We start from the raw sequence: 20,612 nt of genomic DNA, 5'->3' as shown, positions 1-20,612 counted from the left end.
TTCTTCTTCTTCTGTTAATGTTAAACCAAAATCACTTGAAGCTTCCATGAGTGGGTTTCTAATCCAATCGTATTGTTCAATGTTAAGTGAGGGAAAATGCTATAAATTAAATCATGCCCGTCAGCCTTCAAGTCCTAGTTTATTTACACTTAAAGTTTGCTCACTTCCAGAATTAGATTCTTCAATATCATGCTTCTTTTTGAGAAATCTATCCATTTTATTTGGGTGTATTTATCTAAAAATAATATAATGATGTGTTAATAAATATAATAATGATGTGTTAACACAAAGAGCGGTATTTCTATGATGAAATGGTATAATAGAGTAACTATATGTATCTTTATAACTGGGCACGTGCCGCAAACCAGAGCAGCTAGTAATTCCAGGTCCTGAGAGGGAACGGTGCGGAATTAAGAAAATACATGGAATGAAGAAAATATGGGGTTGGGAGGGTCCTGTAATTGCTGCTGGCAAGAACAAAGTGCGCCCAAAACCGCATCTTGCTTTATTTATAGGGCAAAGTGGGCCATTAGCAAATCTTAACTTTATACCAAACAAAGGATAGGAGAAACTTGCCTCCAGTATTTATGGAGAACATGGGGTTAGTGTCAACAACCCAGCACCACAGCTTAACAGCCTTTTGCAGCGTAATCAGGCGCACACTTGGAGAACCATTGATCTAGGCTCTCAGTTCTGCTCACGGGAGCCACATGGTGTTTTCACTTTCCTGTGAAAGTGTCTCGGGTAGGCGGAGAGCACCCTAAGTATCAATAAAAGTTTTCAAAAAAATGTTTTGATTTAAAATAACAATTTAATTCTCTGCCATGGCCGATATTGAAAAGCACAAAGATTCATAATCCAACCAGAAACAAATGTATTGTATTTATAAGATAATGAAAATCCCTCCCAATTCTGCTCAGTTTTGTGTTTATTCAAAAATAATCATTGTTGGTCTGACTTGTGGTGGCTGAGTGGGTAAATCATTGACCTGGAAAGCTGAGGTTGCTGGTTTGAAACCCTGGGCTTGCCTGGGCAAGGCACCTATGGGAGTGGATGATTCCAGCTCCTCCCCCCTTCTCTCTCTCTCTCTCTCTCTCTCTTTCCTTTTCTCACTTTCTCTCTCTTTCCCTCCCCACCTCTCTCAAATGAATGTTTTTTTGAAAATTTGTATATAATAATCATCATCAGGTTTTAAAGCATGTAGTCTCAAGATGAGTAGACCTGCACCCTAGGACAGATGCTCCTTGAAATAAAATAATTCCATTCGGAAGCTCGCTTTCCATCAGTGCCCGGGGATGGCCCTGGGCGGGTGTTCATGGAGTCTGCTGTATTAATTAAATCTGTATCCACTTTCCTGCTTCCTCAAGTGTTTTGTGGCTGGAACTCTCGTGAGGGGAGAGTTCCTATCAGAGCCCTCAGCGCAGGGGCAGCACTTCTCCCACAAACCCTGACTGCTGTGGCCTGGCGGGGGCTCGGGACGTGACCGGACCCAGGGGAGGGGGCAGGCCAGGGAGGGGGCGGGCCGGAAAGGGGGCGGGCCCAGGGGAGGGGGCGGGCCCAGGGGAGGGGGCTCAGGACATGACCGGACCCAGGGGAAGGGGCGAGCCCACGGGAGGGGGCGGGCCCGGGAGGGGGCGGGCCGGAAAGGGGGCGGACCCAGGGGAGGGGGAGTCAGAAGAGAGCCACCAGCCACGGACATCTGACCATGGAAAAGCAGAAACTAAACATTGCTTCACAAATACTCTCACTATTCAGAAGAAAACAAGGCTCTTTGGAGGGCTAGGTTGTTCGCAGAGTCGTGTGAAAAGTTAAACTCGGGAGAAGTTCAGAGGGGACCCTGTGAGGAGTTGTGTGTGCCCCGTGGGGAACGTGCTACATGTCCCGTGCTGCGTGGGTCCCTGTGTCTCCTCCTGGAATCATGGACAGCTGCCCTTGTCAGCGCGTTTACGACACAAATGATTCTCGGGGCTGCCCTCGCCGTGACCAAAAGCCCCGTGAGCATCCCAGAAGGGAGGGCCCCGGGGACCCCTGATAACTGTGTTCTTAGGCTCCTAAGACACAGTGCGGACGCTTAGAAGTTCACATCGGGGACTCCTTCTGTCCTCCTCGGCGCTCACCGCAGAAAGGGAGCTTCCTACGTAAATAAAACCTCTGTGTTCTTGTGTCACGTCCGTGGCCATGCTAATATGGGTTTCCTGTAAAATGAGTCTGTGACAAATCAAAGTCTCTCCTCCCGGCCAAGGACAGGTGTGGGATGCTGATAACGCAGGGATCGTTGGCGCAGGGAAATGAGTGTCCAGGGCAGCTCTCGGGTGGACGGTCCCCCCCCTAACGATCCAGGACCTCTCCACTGGTGAGGGGGCGTGTGGCTTGCTGTCTGCAATGCGTCCGAGGGGCCGTGAACACCGTCGCTCATGTATCATCCGTAGCCTCTTGGCAATTAATTCAGACATTCCGGTAACCCAGAAATATCGAAACACTAAAATAGTGTTCGTTGTTCCGTTGGGAGGCGTCGGCAGAGTCTGTGAGGTTTTAAGGATGTGTGTCGCCCCCTCCCCAGTAACTGAGGCCTTTTTTTATGAGCAGCTGACTGTGTTACCCCCGAGACCAGCACGTCACCGTGGAAAGTCAGGGTGCCATGTGCAGAGCCCTGTGTGATGCAGTGGGGGACACGGGGTTCCCACAGGGCTGTGTGGGGACCAGCGTCTCCAAACGAAGGCAGTGCCAGTACAGTCACGCTCAGCTGAGCGGGGGGCGCCCTCCACCACTGACGTCTGGTCTCTGAGCCCCCCTGACCCCCTGACCCCCTGCCTGGTGTCCCTGGTGTCCCTGGTCTCCGGGCACACTACAGAATCGTCCTCTTCATTTTTCATCGAAGCGCTGTTGCTGATTCAAAATGTTTATTGTCAGAACCCTCTTTAGAGGAGTTATTTTGCCTTTTTTTATTCACGTTTCCTCAACGGCATTCTTTTTCAAGTAACTTTTCTGAATTGAATTGTAAGTCACAGTTATAAAATAAAAATGATAAGGTTTTGTTTCTTATTGGTTACTTTTCATTACATACCTAGAGCCACATTCCTCTCTTCACATACTGTTACTTTTTAATCTCCGTCTTATTAAGTCTGAATTGCCGAAGTGGAAGCACCCTAAGGTGGGAAATAGGTAAAAAGCCACAACAACAGGACGGGTGTTCGAATCCGTCAGCGATTTCACGGCGTCCCGAGGAAGTTGAGACTCAGGGAGGGTGAACACCACGGGTTCGTAACTGATTCTCGAGGGGGAATAAAAATGGGCCTGAATCAAGAGAGGCCTCCGCTCCTGGGTATAGGATCCTGTCTTCCATTTGCCATCGCACCCGGATTAAAAATACCCTCCTGGCATTGAAGGTGACACGGAAGTCAGATCGTACCCTTACAGGCGAAAGCAGAAACGTGTGTTCGGAAAAGACCAGAAGGAAACCCATGGTGGATAAAGAAAAAGAGAGGATTAGGGTATTTATCCCCTCAGTGACAAAAACCCTACATTTTAGGAAGTGAGTATTGGTAATTGGGGCAGCTCATACAATGTTTTCTATTTATAGTGAAGTGTCAGTTTCTAGATCGATACCATAACCGTTGAGGACTTGGCTTCGCGGCTTAACCTGCCAACATTTTCAAAAGTATCAGATACTCCATTTCTCCTTGTTACTTTCCAGGGAAGTATATAATCATAGTCATTTAGCAGAAAATCTTCATCAAGAAGCTCTTGTGTTTCCTGGAACTCAAATTCCACTACATCCGTGGTGTTAATATCTGCATGTCGTTACGACAGCACTATTTCTTATTTCTCATTTCTCATTTCTCCGTGTACGACTATTGTCCGACGAATCTGGGAAATTTTATTAAAAAAAAAAGAACATTGCCTGGCATTTAAAATAATTTATTACGTTCCACTCCCTTTTATAGTTCATTTTATAATTTTATAGTTTAAATCTCACCGTCCATAATGTTTTTATAAATGCTACCGTACGTCTGTTCCTTAACCAAACCTCTCCCATCTCCCTCATTATTTTTCATAAATAAGTTTTTTTTTTTCTTTCCTTTGCATTCACTAAGTGGTGACAGCTTGGTTTGTCATCCACTTGAAAAGGATTTGAGTGAGTGTCTCTCAGAAACACCGCGGGAGCCTCTCCCTGGCATGCCGTACGGGGCCGTGGGGCGGCTTGGACGGCCGGTTACCGTGTCTCTGCTTTCGTTCAACCCTCCTGACTCGGTGTGTGTGAACTCCGGGCTGGCGCTGAGGGGACGGCGAGGACAGCGGCCAGGGTGCTCTTCCCATGGTGAGCGTGGAAAGAGAGCCTCCTCACTGAGAACTCAGCGGTTCAGAAACAGAACGCCTTTGACTGAACATGGATGAAACAGCAGTTCTGTTGTAAACGGCCTGTTTCGGTCCCCACTGTGGTGGCGGGTGGAGCCCATGGCTTTGATTGCCTGGGGTTCTATGAACTCGTCCTTCCTGTACGTGGTCACAACAACAGTTTGTGAGAGTTGGGGTTTTACTTCTGGAAGAGGGGGGTCCTCCGTATCCTTGTGGGAACCCCTAATACCTGAATGCAAAGACATGTTCTCGGGGGACAAAAAAAGAAAAGTTTCCCGAAGGAGGTGGCCAGAGCGTCACGGAGGAGGCGCAGAGGTCACTGGCACGGAGGCTGTAGTACGCCCCTTCTCGCCCCTCGGGGACAGAACTCAGCTGGACTGACTCAGAGAGTGGGGTACCGGACCTGAGTCTTTGGATCCTAGTTGAACAGGTCAGATCCACTATTGGCGTTTGACCTAAACGCAGTGGCACACTGACCACATGAGACCGGGATGTCCAGCAGGGACCATGGTCCAGTTAGGGTCACAATGTAGGGAATAAACAGAATGGAGCGCCACGTGGGAGTGAACTCGGTGAGAAAACAGACAAATAGACAAACAAACGAACAAAAACAGTAAAAAGTGAATTTTCCTAATTCTGAAATCTAAAGGTTTTATTTGATGCTTCCTTCCAACTTCTTAAAACGGTTTCGTGAACAAAAGGGGAGGTGCGGATGTTACATCACCACCGGTGTATATAATCTGACTAAAGCGAAGCTGGAAGGTTCACTGTGAGCCGCCGCCCTGGGCAAATTCTCCATCCACCCATCTCGGCACAAATAAAAGAGCTCTGTGAGGGGAGAAATGCCGGCGTCAGGCCCCGAGTCAGGGACTCTAGATGAAGCCCTCCCTCCTCAGCGGCCAGGCTGGGAGCCGCGATGGCCACGGGCGTGGTTTCACGCGGACAGACAGGAAGCCGGGCCGCGTGGGGCGGGCTTCCCTTCTGCACCAAACTCATCTGTGGAAGGTCCGGTTGCTCATGGAGAAACTCTCTGACGCTAGTTTCACGGCCCCAGAAGACACCCGCGTGTCATCCCAGCGTGGACGCACACGGATGGAGCGGACTGACTCTCAGCGACGCTTTTTATCTCATGGATGACTCGTCCCAGCAGCGGAAGAAAATGAGGCAGCAGCCCACACGCGTGACCGACCACACCTGAGCCCTCGATGGATCTCGTTTGTTTTTAAAATTAATACCACCAGTGTATATAATGTACACATCAGGTGAAGATGCTGATGTATAGCGATTAATCCACACAGCTTAGTCTTCACACTGTCTATGGTCTCATGCCGTGAGATCACAGCCTATTAGTTAAAACATCTGGAACTGTCGTGATTATGTTTCTTTTTTTAATGTTTTTTGAATCTCAAGGCATTTTTCTTTAGTTAAAAAAAAATTAAATTGAACAGGGTGACACTGATCATTAAGGACACACAGGTTTCAGGTAAACATTTCTATAGCATTTGAACTGTTGATTGTGTTGTATACCCATCACCCAAAGTCAGGTTGCTTTTCTGTCACCGTATGTATGTCCCTCTTTACACCCGTCCGCCCACCTGCTGTCCCGTGTCCCCACATCCCCATGTCGTCCCCCCCTGGAAACCCTTCCCTTTTATCTCTTCCCTTTTATCTCTGTCCATGAGTCTCAGTTTGACATCCCCCCTATGTGTGAAATCATACAGTTCTTAGCTTTTTCTGACTTACTTATTTCACTCAGTATGATGTCCTCAGGGTTCATCCATGTTGTTGTGAATGTCACTATGTCATTGTTTCTTATGGCTGAATAGTGTCCCATTGTATAGATGTACCACATCTTCTTTATCCAATCCTCTCTCGAGGGACACTTGAGTTGTTTCCATGTCTTGGCCACTATGAGTAATGCTACAATGAACATCTTGCCTTTATGCACATGAGTGCTGCCATTTGTAAGAATGTCGACCTTTGAGCCCTGGCCGGTTGGCTCAGTGGTAGAGCGTTGGCCTTGTGTGTGGAAGTCCTGGGTTCGATTCCCGGCCAGGGCACACAGGAGAAGCGGCCATCTGCTTCTCCACCCCTCCCCCTCTCCTTCCTCTCTGTCTCTCTCTTCCCCTCCCACAGCCAAGGCTCCATGGCTCTGTGGCCTCTGCCTCAGGCACTAGAATGGCTCTGATTGTGGCAGAGCAACACCCCAGATGGGCAGAGCATCGCCTCCTGGTGGGCATGCCAGGTGGATCCTAGTCAGGCACATGTGGGAATCTGTCTCTCGGCCTCCCCGCTCTCACTTCAGAAAAATACAAGAAAAAAAAAAAAAGAATATTTAGGTTTGTTCCATCAGAACTGAGTGGCAAAATTGGAGTCCAATGACTGCAGTGGAGGAAGGAACATTTTGCCTTATCTAATGGGAAGACATTTCTAAGGACCAGAAAAGACATCTTCGGTAGTCATTGCCTTCGGAGATGGAGTCTGTACGTATAAACACACAATGATTATCTTCTGCCACGGGTGCTTGGAGGTTGAAGTCTTAGGAGGGACGTTGGAAGAGATACCTTTCAGGGTCATTGCAAAGCAAATCCCCAGGGATCCAATTTCCTTGATGTTTTCCCGCACATGCATTTTTATGAGCGTTCTCTTCACTGATAAATAAATAAAAAAAAGAGAGCTGTTATGAACAGCTTGCTTCCGTTTACTTAATGTCTCCTCAACCTGCCTGAGCCATCAGATAGGCTCCATGAAGCGACTAAATGCTTCTGTAGCTTTGGATCATAAAAACAAAACAGAACAGAAAGACCACATGGATTAGCCGAACGATGAGACAGATGTTCCGGAATGGTAGCGCCCAGGGAGCTGATCAACACGCCCAAGGGCATCTTCCTGTCTGAAAACCGTGGCACACCAGTATTGTGGAGGTAGAGTAATAGTCCCAATAAGTAAACAAATGTTTGTTTTATTGTCTTCATAGCAAGAATTCCTATTTCCATGAACATGGAAGTGTTCAACAAATTATTGATTGAATGAAACAAAAAAAGGTACACACATGCAAAACGAAATGGTGGATACAGTCATAGAACTCAGTGTATTTCATAAATGCAAATGTGCATCATGTAACTTTAGGAGAGTGTGTGTGTGTGTGTGTGTGTGTATGTCTGTGTGTATGTCTGTGTGTGTGCCTGTGTGTATGTGTCTGTATGTCTGTGTGTATGTCTGTGTGTGTGTGTCTGTGTGTGTGTGTATGTCTGTGTGTGTGTGTGTGTGTGTGTGTGTTTGGTAAATGGTTACCTCAATTCTTCAGTTCAGGAGAGTAAGATTTTAACTTCACGACAAATACCAATTTTCACTGGCAGATGTGGAATTGGGCCACAGGGACTGTCCTGGGCCATCCATGACTGTTGGTCACCCCAAAGAGAGAAGGAATCAATAGAACAGTTGAAATGTTGTTTTAATCTATATAATGAAAATAAAGACAGTAGAATTTCAAGAAAAACATATGTATATGCTTAGTTTTAATTAATTCATGAGTTTGATTCTTGAACTATTCTTTTTTTTTTTTTTTTTTTTTTGTATTTTTCTGAAGCTGGAAATGGGGAGGCAGTCAGACAGACTCCTGCATGCACCCGACCGGGATCCACCCGGCATGCCCACCAGGGGGTGATGCTCTGCCCATCCCGGGCGTCGCTCTGTCATGACCAGAGCCACTCTAGCGCCTGGGGCAGAGGCCAAGGAGACATCCCCAGCGCCCGGGCCACCTTTTTGCTCCAATGGAGCCTCGGCTGTGGGAGGGGAAGAGAGAGACAGAGAGGAAGGAGAGGGGGAGGGGTGGAGAAGCAGATGGGTGCTTCTCCTGTGTGCCCTGGCCGGGAATCTTGAACTATTCTTAAAATTAAACTTTGAAGAATGCGTGATTGGCAAAATTAACTTTCATTGAATGTATGTGCTGAATAATCTAACCATACTTTCACCTCAGGCCTCCCAGCTTAAGGCCAGCGTTTCTGATGAACTGTATGGCTGAGGGGAGGGGTGCTGTTCTGACAGTCTCTCACATTGTAGACCAAGGATCATAGTGCTCATTACTTTTCTCCATTCTTCTGTCTTGTGGAGGGTTGTCTGTGCTCTTCTAAATTTCCATGTAGTCTGTATTTCAACTAAATTGTGTATCACAGAAGTCACCAAATGTTGCATTCAAAGAGCTATTGGGTTTGGTAACCAATTTTTTAGATCTAACTCTCTCAGAGTTTTAAAACACACACACACATGCACACACACACACGGTTGTAATTCTAATTTAAGCATCCACTTACTAAAACACCATAATAGGCAGTAGTGCAGTGGATAGAGCATCGACCTTGGATGCTGAGGACCCAGTTTGAAAACCTGAGGTCACTTAGCTTGAGCACGTGGTCATTGCAAAGTGGATCCCCCAGGCTTGAGCGTGGGATTATAGACACGACCCCGTGGTCGCTGGCTTGAGCGTGGGATTATAGACACGACTCCATGGTTGCTGGCTTGAGCCTGAGGTCGCTGGCTTGGGAAGGTCACTGGCTCAGCTAGAGCCCCCCTGTCAAGGCTCATATGAGAAAGCAGTCAATGAACAACTATGGTGCCGGAACAAAAAATGGATGCTTCTCATCTGTCTCCCTTTCTGCCTGTCCCTATCTGTCCCTCTTTCTCTCTCGCAAAACAAAAAAGAAAAATAAAACACTGTAATAGTGCTGAATGACATAGATGCACACAGCTTTAAGTGACTTGTATGAATAACAATGTCACCTACCCTTCAGAATTACTAAACGTGCAGTCAGTCCCCGTCTGTGTTCAGAGCTCTGTGGCTGGGAGTCCGGCAGCTCCTCGTGGGGTGGCGTCCGGGGACGGGCGTGCTCCCGCCGTGGCTGAGCCAGTCCGTGGTGAATCCTGTTGTCCGGCCTCACCTGGTTCCCCCAGAGTAAGGGAAACACCGCTCTTCTCCAAAAACGGTTCCTCCCATCATGTTTTCAACATTCATTTTATATTGAGCTACAAATTCCTTCTTCTTTCCCTCGTCCTAGTTCTTATGTTTGATGAAACACCGAATAAGTATAACTAGAGAAAGAACCAGCCGAACACCACCCAGCTGAACCCTAATCTACTGTGTAAACAAGTTCTGTTTTCCTTCAACTCTTCCTGGTGGCCTGAGTCTGAGCATCACCCGCATTCGGGCCTCTGTTGTCGAGTCGTCCTGGCTGGTCAATCAGTGTCTTCCCTAGAGATGCAGAACCAAGCCCAGGTCTTCCCATGCGGCTCTCAGACTTCTCGTTTTGTTCCATTCCAGTCTGTAAAGACTTTGGATTTGGATAGCCATGTATCATTCCACACGGACGGTACCCTAAAGCCCCTGTGATCGGCTGGGTGTTGAGTGTTGGCAGCTGAGGCTGTATCCCTCCACCCCCGGTGAGCACGGCTCCTGCAGTCCTGGCCTTTGGTTATACTACTGACGAGATGTCCGAGGAATATCGCTCCCATTTGTTCATATCGGCTACCTATAATAAAGTTGGTTTCGTTATCTATTGTTTCACGTAAAATCACAGAACCTAAGACAACTTTAAGGGAGGTCTCACTGTACTAACTGTGGATTAACTTCAGTTCTAGAAAAGAACTTGGTTCCTCTTCTTTTTCTTCTTTTCCAAGTGAGAGGAGGGGAGATAGACAGACTCCTGCACGCACCCCAATTGGGATCCACTCTGCAACACCCATCTGGGGCCAGTGGTCACAACTGAGCTATTTTTAGCACCTGAGGCAGAGGCTCCATGGAACCATCCTCAGTGCCTGGGGCCGATGCACTCAAACCAATTGAGCCATGTCTGTGGGAGGAGAAGAGAGAGAGATAAAAGGGGAAGGGGTAGAGAAGCAGATGGGCAGTTCTCCTGTGTGCCCTGATCGGGAATCGAACTAGAGACATCCACATACCAGGCCAACACTCTACCCACTTAGCCAACAAGCCAAGGCTGGGAAGAACCTGGTTCTAATCTAAGATTCCTGTCAGGGATCCCTGTAGACCCTGGGGTCACAGTACTAAAATAAATAAATAAATAACACACATTCCCCTGTCCACACGGAACCTAAGGAAAGAACATGCTGACAACCATAGTTTCTCTTTTGTAGAATATTCAGGAGTTATATTAGATTTCAAAGAGAAATTGAAACTAAAACAGAACTGAAGAGAAACCAGCAAAAAAATAAAATAAAAAGAAAGAAAAGAAGAAAAACAAAAAAAGTCAAGATGCAAACTGGGAAAACAGCAGAAAGCAGTTAATATTCAGTTTCAGAACTGTCTTTTTTTTTTTTTTTTCTGAAGTTGGAAACAGGGGATCAGAGAGACAGACTCCCGCATGCGCCTGACCAGGATCCACCCGGCATGCCCACCAGGGGGCGATGCTCTACTCATCTGGGGCGTCGCTCTGTTGCAACCAGAGCCACTCTAGCGCCTAAGGCAGAGGCCACAGAGCCATCCTCAGCACCTGGGCCAACTTTGCTCCAATGGAGCCTTGGCTGCCAGAGGGATAGAGAGAGACAGAGAGGAAGGAGAGGAGGAGGGATGGAGAAGCAGATGGGTGCTTCTCCTGTGTGCCCTGGTCAGGAATCAAACCCAGGACTCCCGCACGCCAGGCCAATGCTCTACCACTGAGCCAACTGGCCAGGGCCAGAACTGTCTTTTAAAAAGCAATAAAATGTGTCAGTTCCCAAAACTACAGTGCCAGGTGTCTGCTGTCATATACGGGAATATAATATTAACAACTTTTATTTCACCAACTTGATGTTAAAAGTGAAAATATACATTTTTTTAAATGTGCTAACTGCATTCCTAGAATCAGAAGAAACTCCCAGGAGCCAATAATAGTTTACCATGGTGATTACCCACTTTAACTTCTAAAGCAGCCCTCTGACATCGGGACGGTCATTCACATTTACAGAATGTAGATGTTACAGAGTTTTTTCACTTCAGCATCTCTTTTCTCTTATAAATCCCACAATTCATAGAGGCAATTAGGCTGGCATGTTTAATGGAATCAACTCTCAATTTTCCACTCTGTAAATTTCCAGTCTCCTTGGAAGTCTGCCTGTGCCCATTTTCTGCAGTTAAGACACAATTGTCTGCTTCCCTAAACATCCATTTGTTAATTGTTAATGACTTTCTATTTTTTATTACTCTTTTTGCTTAACGGGGGGGGGGAGGGAATGTTTTTGAAGGCTTCATTTATTTAATATTTATTGAATGCCTACTACATGCAATTGTAATTAAAAAACAGATTTAAAGTGCTCCTTTTAGTCAGAATGATTAAAAATTAACAACCATCAAAGGATAAAAATAGCAAATTATATCCAGATCCTATACACATGAAACATGTAGCAGATATGAAAAACATAGGAACACATATGAAAAGATAAAAACCGGTAGATAATATTTACATCAAAGGTTAAACTACTATTTGGTTGATTGGTTTTGAATAAAAAATAGAATAACTAAGAATTCATGAGTGCTTCTGTGTCAGTGTATCAAGTTGGAAACCAAATAAGTGAATCATAAAAAAAAATTAAAAAAAAGAAAGAAAAGAGAACAAGAAAACAGCACATATAATAAGATCCTAGGATTGTACATTTTTTTAAAGATGGCAGACTGCAAAGTTATTGGAAGGAGCCCAGGGTGGGCAGACAAGAACAGAACCTGCACATTATTTTCAGGTGCTCGATTTTAGGGAGACAGAGTCTCGGATCCATCATCTGTGAAATGGAAGTCGCAGTAACACTCACTTTGGAGCGCTCTTTAGAAATCACGTACAGTGTGTCCTTGAGAAGCACAAAGAAGACACAGAATGGCGAGTGAACATCAGAGCCCTTTAATTTACACCGATCGGAACTTTCCAGTGGCACCCCAACCAAAGGACGTGAGAACCCTCAGGACTGCCGAGCTAAGGTTCTGAGCACTCGGCCAGATGTCCAGTGCCCAGCACTGCAGAGACGTGGCTGTTATTACAATGGCATGGTTTTAATAAGTTCCCACCTCATGAAACAAGGTCATCTGAATCCCTCCCTCCCACATTTAGTATCACATGTATAAGAGAGCCATCCTGTAGGAATAAAAATACATCTTTTTTTTTTTTTATAATTTAGGAAAGGTCAATTTTTATTTCTTCTCTTTAAGAAGGTGGTTAAGTGTGGGCCTGGCTAACGGCTGAAATCTAAAGGAAAGACTGACATCGTGGCCAGTGAACAGGTAATCGTCCATGAATCAAGGGAAGTTAATAGTGACTTCGGTGGATCGACTCGAGTCCTTGGGTGGAAAGCGGTGACAAGTGCTTGCAGAAACCCCCAGAGGCTCCTGTTGGGGTAGATATACCCACACCTCACTTTCCAAACAAATTGTTCAAAAAGAATGATTTTAGAACTCTATTCTGTGATCTATGGAGGGAATGCTACAGTGTTGATTTATGGCTCCGAGAGTACAATCTGTTTGGTAATGAGACTAACTGTGACTTTATCATTTTTTTTTTTTTTAGCAGAATTGCCACTGGGGAGAAATCGGATTTTTTAGAAAGTAATAACTAGAAACCAATGTCATATAAAAAGGCACATGAAGGGACCTCGTGTCTGTGGGTGGAGAGGTTCTCTGAGAAAGCGGGCGGGAACTCGAGATTTGAATTGATCACTGTCAGGGATTGAAACTCTACGCATCTGTTTCCCACAGACAGAAATATGGAGCTTCACTGGTGATGAGGTTGTGTGACCTTCAGGACTTTTAAGTGAAATATTCTCTGCCTTCTGAGATAATCAGGACAGGTTTTTATTTATTTATTTTTCTTGATAAGGGAAAAAAAATGTCTCTTAAAGGTTAAAGCTGGTTAAAATGATTACTCCCTGAAATTCTTGTCAGCACTTCTCCACGCACTTAAAAATTGAGATCCTGGTGCTCGATTTTTATTTTCAGTTCTCATTTCAAGTCATGTGCACAAACTTCAAAAGGAAAGGAAGAAAAATGAGCCCGCAGTAGGAAGGTCTCTTGTGAATCCTCTCCTGTTGGGATGCAGAAGTGTATTTGAAAATAAGTGTCAAGTACAAGGCAGGGAGTGAGGTTGGGAACTGGTGACCGGAGGACCTGGTAGGGAACAGAGGACTTAAAATCAAATTCAGATATTGGGAAACCCTCCTAAAAATAATTATGAGGAATAATAGTGTCAAAGACAATGCAACGGAAGGGATTATATCCCATAACCGTATTGAAAAGTTTGGGAATATCGCCATTCTGAGGTCACGTCTCTGAGGAAGTTCAAGGGTCTACTCTGTAACCAGGTGCCATGGACGTGTTTCCTTATGTGACAGTTTCCAAACATGAGAATCAGACACCTAGGCGAGTCTCAGGATAGAATTGCTTTTGTACTCCATGTGTTCCAGTTTGGGTTTGAATAACTAGATTTTTTACATACTGTATTACCTTTCCTGTCACTTCTGACCACACTGCTTATCTCTCTCTCTGAGCCTCTACGCTCGGCATGAATAGTCAACTACTTAAAATCCATGCTCATATGCATCATAAGAGTGTTATTTAATAGCTGGCAAAAGACCAACCAAATAAGCATCTCAAAATTTATTAAAGGATGAAAACTTTATCATGAACTTGAAGTAAGAGACTGTATGAACTTAAAATATATATTATTATTTCACCATTTACATTGTTTCCAAAGGAAATGGAGTATAAAGTTTTTAACCTAAAGGAAACATATATATATATGTTATAAAATATATATACAATTATATATATATATATTATTTCTTCTGAAAAAATTACAAGGGTTACATTTTAACTTAAATATCAATGTATTTTGCTTCATTGGTGTTATTATTTTTTAATGGTTTTTTTTTTTTTTTTTTGAGAGAAGGGAAGGCAGAAAAGAGAAAGGCAGAAGCATCAATCTATTCATGTATGTGCCCTTCCCAGGAATTGAACCAGCAACCCCTGTGTATCGGGACGATGCTCTAACCAACTGAGCCATCCGGCCAGGGTTTCATTGGTGTTATTACAATAATGATTATTTCTAGAAATTAATGTGGGTAGATTTTTTAAAGTATTTAGGAACAATCATGGGCTCTGATAAGGATTAATAGTTTTTCATTTATGGTAAGATTTCTGATAAAGCAGTTCATGATAGAATATATTATGACATGAATTTTAAAGAAATAAGCCCAGTCATTATTTTTAAAGGCAGCACTTTTTTTTTTTCAGTTTTGGAGTTATCATTTTTCTATCTTATTATTATTAATTTTAATGCAGTGACATTTATAAATCAGGGTACATATATTCAGAGAAAACATCTCCAGATTATTTTGACATTTGATTATGTTGCATACCCCTCACCCAAAGTCAAATTGTCTTCCGTCACCCTCTATCTGGTTTTCTTTGTGCCCCTCCCACCCCCACCCCCTCTCTCTCCTTCCTTGCCCACTCGCCACCCCCACCCCAACCCGTTACCTTCACATTCTTGTTCATGTCTCTGAGTCTCATTTTTATGTCCCATCTATGTACGGAGTCATGTAGTTCTTAGTTTTTTCTGATTTACTTATTTTACTCCATATAATGTTATCAAGGAAAACAGTATGGAGATTCCTCAAAAAATTAAAAATCAAACTGCCTTTTGAGCCAGATATCCCACTTTTAGGAATATACCCTAAGAACACCATAGATCTATTCCAAAAGGAGAGATGCACCCCCATGTTTATGGCAGCATTGTTCACAATAGCGAAGATCTGGAAACAGCCCAAGTGTCCATCAGAGGACGAGTGGATTAAAAAGCTTTGGTACATATATACTATGGAATACTACTCAGCCATAAGAAATGGTGACATCGGTTCATTGACAACAACATGGATGGACCTTGATAACACTATAAAAGGCAGCACATTTGGAATGACAATTCTGATTGACAATGATGTGCATCAGAGTCCTGGAAAAGTTTTCAGGACTGGTCTTTTCGCACCGAGTACTTATTTAAAAAATAAGGATAGTATATAGATTCAAATTGTTTTTTATGAAGAAATATTGTCATATCCAGTAGTATGGAAAAAAAATAAAAACAGGAATCAGAGGCATAATATAAAGAATAAAACGTTTAAGCCCCAGAACGCCTGTTCCAGTGGAGACAGGCACCAATTACAGAATTCTAGTCTCACATGTTCAGAAACTTATTTTTTAATTGCCATTCTGACTCTGTAGGCATTAATGAGTTCAACAGCAATATTGATTCATCGACATCTAGTTGGCTGTAATGGCAGATGACTGATATGCTAATTTTTATGCTAGTGTACTGCTTGAAACATGCATTTAATTTTCCCAATTCCATTAATTACAACTATATGTACCATATAATAGTGTAGCCATTTTTTTATCTTTAAAAATTTCAATTCTAGTCCACCATATTTCTAAGCAAAGTTTGACTTTCTTTCTTTCCCTTTCTTTTTTCTTTTCTTTTCTCTTTTCTCTTTTCTTTTCCTCCCTCCCTCCCTCCCTCTCTCCTTCCCTTCCTTCCTTCCTTCCTTCGAGGAGGGGAGATAGTGACACAGAATCCTGCCTGTGCCTGAACTAGGATCCACCAAGCAACCCCATCTAGGACTGATGTTTGAATACTGAGCTATTTTTAGTGCCTGAGGCTGACACGTTCATACCAGTCAATTCATCCTCAGCACCTAGGGCCATGCTCGAACCAATCAAGCCAATGGCTGTAGGAGGGGAAGAGAGAGAGAACAGAGAGAAGGGAAGGGGTGGAAAAGCAGAAGGTCACTTCTCCTGTGTGCCCTGACCAGGAATAGAACCCAGGACATCCATACGCCAGGCAGAGGATCTATCTGAGCCAACTGGCCAGGGCCAAAGTTTGGCTTTCTCTTGAATCCTCACTGTGGGGCCTCAGGCAGACGCCATTGACTTGGCATCGAGCTGCATTGACCATGATACTCAAGGACGCTGTTTCGTCTGCTTGCTCTTATTTATTGGCACCTCCATGGCTGCACTCGTTGGCTGAATACCAAACCCCGTAGGCATCCTTTCATTGAACAGTTTCATGGCAACCGTCTATACCAATCTAGACCTTTCTGTTTTTGTCTGGAAATCCAGACAAATGTTCTCAACACTCTACGCCATTCCCATCCTCCTGTGTTCACACACTGTCCCCTGTGTCCCGTTTGTCAGGATGAGGACTGCATGAAGACCACAGGCGATGTCCGCACCCAAATCCAAGACTGCCCGAGTGGCACTGCCATGGATTGTGTGCAAGCTGATGTATTCTGGTTTTCCCTTCATTCCCGACTCTGCCTCAGGCACCGACCCCCCCTCCCCACCCACAGCAGGAATATCCATTTGCATGTTGATAACCTCAGGAATGCCAACTGACTAATGAGACAGGTAGAAAGGGCATGGCATTTGCTGGAGAAATCTTCCAGTGCCAACGTGCGGTTTGCTGCCTCCGCCTTCCTTCCATCTGAAGGCTGAAGACAGCTCACAGGAAGGCGCTACCATCACCGGCCCCCGTAGACATGCATCACTGAACAGACACGCGTCAGCCGCAGGGACACGGGGCCATTCACAGGTAGGCGCTACCATCACCGGTCCCCGTGGACATGCATCACGGAACAGACACGCGTCAGCCGCGGGGACACGGGGCCATTCACATGCATCACGGAACAGACACGTGTCAGCCGCAGGGACACGGGGCCATTCACAGGTAGACGCTACCGTCACCGGTCCCCGTGGGCATGCATCACGGAACAGACACGCGTCAGCCGCAGGGACACGGGGCCATTCACAGGTAGGCGCTACCGTCACCGGCCCCCGTAGACATGCATCACGGAACAGACACGCGTCAGCCGCAGGGACACGGGGCCATTCACAGGTAGGCGCTACCGTCACCGGTCCCCGTGGACATGCATCACGGAACAGACACGCGTCAGCCGCAGGGACACGGGGCCATTCACAGGTAGGCGCTACCGTCACCGGTCCCCGTGGGCATGCATCACGGAACAGACACGCGTCAGCCGCAGGGACACGGGGCCATTCACAGGTAGGCGCTACCGTCACCGGCCCCCGTAGACATGCATCACGGAACAGACACGCGTCAGCCGCAGGGACACGGGGCCATTCACAGGTAGGCGCTACCGTCACCGGTCCCCGTGGACATGCATCACGGAACAGACACGCGTCAGCCGCAGGGACACGGGGCCATTCACAGGTAGGCGCTACCGTCACCGGTCCCCGTGGACATGCATCACGGAACAGACACGCGTCAGCCGCAGGGACACGGGGCCATTCGTCACAGCAGCACAACCCAGCTACCCTGACAGAGCTGATGGATCGGGGAGCATTTGGACGTTTTTTATTTTCACAGAGAGAGGTTCATTGCAAGGCACGGTGTTGATACAGAAAGTCTACCGAGAGCCCCCTGCATTCCCTGGGCTTTGTCTTGCACAGGAAAATAAATTTAAAAAATTTTTTTAGAAGAGACACAGACATAGTTTCTGCCTCCAGGTGTCTACTCTGTGTAAAAATGATCGATTCTTATCTAAGTTTCATGAACAAAGTGCCACCCCCACAGAGGGACGGAGTCATCGAGGTCATCCGGACAGGAAAGGGAGGGACGCTTTCGCAGAGGGCGTCCTCACACTGGGTCAGTCGTCCTCGCTGGGGAGGAGAGAAGGCCTGCTGGCTTAAATACAACAAGAGCGGAACCTCAGGTGTGTTACAGCCGGCCGCCCGTCTGGGGAGCAGAAGGCCCAGAAAGCCTCGCCTGCAAGTCAGAGGCTGTCAGGACCTCGGGGAGCCTGTAGCAGATACCCCCGTCTCCACAGGTGGATGCCCGGGTCCGGGAGGGGTGTGCCACCTGTCCCCAACATTGTGCCCTCCCCCGGGAAATGGCAGGCACGTGGTCCCGTCCCAACCTGACACCCTGCCCGGTGCCTCTTTGAATGTCACGTGGGGACAGGTGCCCACAACATAGACAGTCGTGAGCCTGAAGGGACTGTCAGTGCCTCTTAGATCCTTCAGCATCGAGAGACTGCGCGTGGGTGACTGCTTTACAGACGTCGCTTTCAGCCTAGATTGTGGAGGTAAAAATGTCCAGAGAGACGGTATGGGGCAGAGAATGCGGCTTCGGTCCCACGTTGAAAGCAGGACTCGAGAGAAAAGAACTTATTTTCTTTCTTTCTTTCTTTTTTTTTTTTTATAAAATATTATTCAATGGGAGGTTATCTGGAAGAAAAACAGAAATGTCCTCAATCTTTTAACAATGGTCAGCCTCTGACAGCTAGGCAATTCATGGAAGCCCGAATTGCATTTTAAAACTCCGTGGGTTGTCTGTGTGAAATCTCTCTGCATTTGTGTTTTTTTGGAGAAGTGAGTGATTCTGTTGTGAGGTAGACAATATAAAGTACACGCTGGTCTCTGTGAAGACATAATTTATGACTGTCAAACTGAATTGTAATAACTCCAATCTTGCCTGACCGGGCGGTGGTGCAGTGGATAGAGCGTCGGACTGGGATGCGGAAGACCCAGGTTCGAGACTCTGAGGTTGCCAGCTTGAGCGAGGGCTCATCTGGTTTGAGCAAAAAGCTCACCAGCTTGGACCCAAGGTCACTGGCTCGAGCAAGGGGTCACTCGGTCCGCCGAAGGCCCATGGTCAGGGCACATATGAGAAAGCAGTCAATGAACAACTAAAGTGTCGCAACGAAAAACCGATGATTGATGCTTCTCATCTCTCTCCCTTCCTGTCTGTCTGTCCCTATCTGTCCCTCTCTCTGAGTCTCTGTCTCTGTAAAAAAAATAAATAACTCCAATCTTCGCTAACTTTCTTTCAAAACTAGACATAGAAACAGAGTTGGCCGATGGAAGGCTTTTTAAGAAAAACAAAAAACACCCTAAATATCTCCAGTCCCTAAAATCATCATTCAGCGTGAAAGTCAGGCAGTATTTTTCTCTGACGTGGTCCACAGAGTCAGTGTGGACTGGATCAAACTCTGAGGGTTTCAGTCATATGAGTAAAAACTTCAAAGCTTCTTCTTCGAAGAAGAATGCCTGGAATATTACATGCTGGACCTCGATTCAACAACAGTCATTTCTGCTCCATTTCCGTAGACCATCAACATTATCTTTGCGCAATACTTCTCGCCATTGGCGGGGACTGAAGGCCTGCTTAATTGTGGGAAAAGCCCACAGAATGAGGTTTCAACATGTATAAATAAACCCTACAGATGAACGCTGGTGAATTGTTAATGTTTCCTAAATGCCCACAGACCTGTTTGAAAAAATACCTTGTTCTGTGTAGTCCTCACTGCTTTTCTGATCTTAAAAGGGGCCTGTTTGTTACACCCCCGAATAAAATAGCTCATTCATAACTTGCATCATGTCTCCAAGGTAACTTTGTCTGTGGCAGCCTGTACACATTATATGAGACATTACGATTACTTAAGAACTTCCCCCTCGTGTGACTGGGATGTGATGTCCCCCTTCCGTGGCTCAGTCCCTCATCAACAGGGCATTCCAGAAGGGTCCGGGTGTGTCTGGACCGGGCAGATCCGGGTAGCTCACAAACGGAAGGGGAGTTGGTTGTGGTCAGGTCGGGGTGGGGCAGCAGGAATAAGGACTGGCCCGCAATTCTAGTCTGTGCCCTCAGGGGGTTGTAAGACCGTCCCTTAGAGATCTTACCCTAAGTGGCCATCGCATAACCACTATGATTATGTAAGGGCATCTATCTGTCCGTTGACACACACTGACTGAACCTCCCTACTCAGCGAACACACGAGGCAGGACCACCCACGTTACAGCCCCAACCTGTGCTGACGTCCCCAGGGACCACGTAGAAGCGGGCTCTCGCCTCTCCGGTGGATGTCATTGACCAGGCCCCCTCCAGCCCTGTCCCTGTCCCTGTCCTTGGTGGCTGCGTTCCCTCTCACCATTCCCGTGACTCCTCTTCTCTATAACCTTGTAGGCCCAGGAATAAGCTTTTTTTTTTTTTTTACTTTGTAAATATCTTTTGAAATAATCACAAACTATTTCATTTATAGGTATGTAGTAACAAAAAACAGTTGCCATCTTCCCCTTGGTTTCCGGAAGGTCATTTTCATGGTAGCTGAGAGAACTCTCTTTGTTTTTGAATGGAGGCCTGGACATGCCTGGTGATCTAAGGGTGGTGGCCGGGCCATGCCAGAAAGGCCAGCGCCGTGATGTACGATGGGCACTT

At 46.1% G+C, this 20,612-nt stretch overlaps 1 protein-coding gene and 1 non-coding gene across 2 annotated transcripts in view; both read left to right on the top strand.

The window, feature by feature from the left end:
- Positions 1 to 20,612, top strand: part of CSMD1 (CUB and Sushi multiple domains 1) — a 1,728,861-nt gene that overhangs the window by 968,134 nt on the left and 740,115 nt on the right. The window lies entirely within an intron of this gene.
- On the top strand, positions 6,341 to 6,416 carry TRNAT-UGU (transfer RNA threonine (anticodon UGU)). Its single transcript has one exon. It is a non-coding gene; the product is annotated as a tRNA-Thr (tRNA).

The sequence above is a fragment of the Saccopteryx leptura genome, chromosome 4 (assembly GCF_036850995.1).
Source record: "Saccopteryx leptura isolate mSacLep1 chromosome 4, mSacLep1_pri_phased_curated, whole genome shotgun sequence".
Lineage (NCBI taxonomy): Eukaryota > Metazoa > Chordata > Mammalia > Chiroptera > Emballonuridae > Saccopteryx > Saccopteryx leptura.
This window is presented reverse-complemented; position numbering and strand designations above follow the sequence as displayed.